Here is a 1738-nt window from a genome sequence, read left to right as displayed (position 1 = left end):
ACCCACATATACAGCAGCTATATACATGGACCTCACCAGACACGATACACAGGAATCAGATTGATCATATCTGTGGAAAGAGGTGATAGAGAAGCTCAATATCAGTCAAAATAAAGCCAGAAGCTGAATGTGGAACAAACCATCAATGCTCACATGTAAGTTCAAGTTGAAGCTGCAGATAATTAGAACAAGTCCATGAGAACCAAAGTATGGCCTTGATTACATCCTATATGAATTTAGAGACCACATGATGAACAGATTTGATGCATTGAACACCAATGACTGAAGACCAGATGAGTCGTGGGATAACATCAAGAACATCATACATGAAAAAAGCAAAGTGTCATTCAAAAGACAGGAGAGGAAGAAAGGACCAAAATTGTTGTCAGAAGAGACTGAAACTTCCTCTTGAACGTAAAGTGAATGGAAGACATGACAAAATAAGAGAGATGAACAGAGAATTTCAAAGGGAGGCTTGAGAAGACAAAGTAAAGTATTTTAATGAAATGTACAAAGACCTGGAGTTACCAAAAAAAAAAAAAAAAAAAAAGGGGGGAATGGGATAACAGAGTTGGGATTTGCCCTGCTAAAACAACTTAAGGAAAAATTCAAGCCTTGAGTTGCAATATTGAAGAATTCTATGGGGTGGGGAGGGGATATTGAATGATACAGGAACCATCAAAAGAAGAAGGAAGGGATACAGAGTCACTGTACCAAAAAGACTTGTTTGATGTTCAACAATTTCAGAAGGTAACATATGATCAAGAACCAATATTATTATGCCTGTGGATAGGAAGATGACATTGTGAACATGTCAATTCTACACAAAGTAATCTACACATTCAATGAAATCCCTATCCAGATCCCATCAGCATTCTTTAAATATATGGAAAAAAAATCATTAATTTTATATGGAAATGAAAGAAACTTCAAATAAGCAAAGCACTATTGAAGAAAATCAACAAAGTAAGAGGTTTCACACTCCCAGATCTCAAAACCTACTACTATAAAGCCACTGTAGTCAAAAGAGTCTGCTACTGGTACAACAACAGACACATAGACCAGTGAAACAGAATTGAGAACTCAGAAATAGATCCAGTGACCTATGGTCACCTGATTTTGACAAAGGCCTGAAATCCATTAAAAAGGCAAGAGGTAGTCTCTTTAACAAATGGTGTTGGCAAAACTAGATACCTATCTGTAGAAAAATGAAACAAGATCTGTAGCTCACACCATACACAAAAACTAACTCCAAATAGATTGAAGACTTAAATGTGAAACCTATAACAATAAAGTTCCTCAAGGAAAAAAATATGGGCAAATTTAGGGGTCTTAATTTATGGCATACATAGACTGTCAAGCATAACCTAAAATGCACAAACAGCTGAAGATAAACTAAATGAATGGAACCTTCTAAAAATTAAATTTTTATGTGCTTCCAAAAACTTCTCCAAAAGAGTCAAAAGAGAACCTACAGATTGGGAAAAAATATTCAACAAAGACATATCTGACAAGGGACTTATCTCTAAAATTTATAGAAAACTCCAACACCTCAACAAAACCAATTAACAATCCAATAACAACATGGGCAGAAGACATGAATAGATACTTCACCAAAGAAGATATTCAGGTGGCCAGCAAATACATGAAGAAATGCTCATGATCATTAGCCATCAGAGATATGCAAATCAAAACAATAATGGGATACCATCTGTTATGGTTACCTAGTGCCACTCTG

Source organism: Orycteropus afer, unplaced genomic scaffold (assembly GCF_000298275.1).
Source record: "Orycteropus afer afer isolate SDZICR_OR568_19922 unplaced genomic scaffold, OryAfe1.0 scaffold00636, whole genome shotgun sequence".
NCBI lineage: Eukaryota > Metazoa > Chordata > Mammalia > Tubulidentata > Orycteropodidae > Orycteropus > Orycteropus afer.
This window is presented reverse-complemented; position numbering follows the sequence as displayed.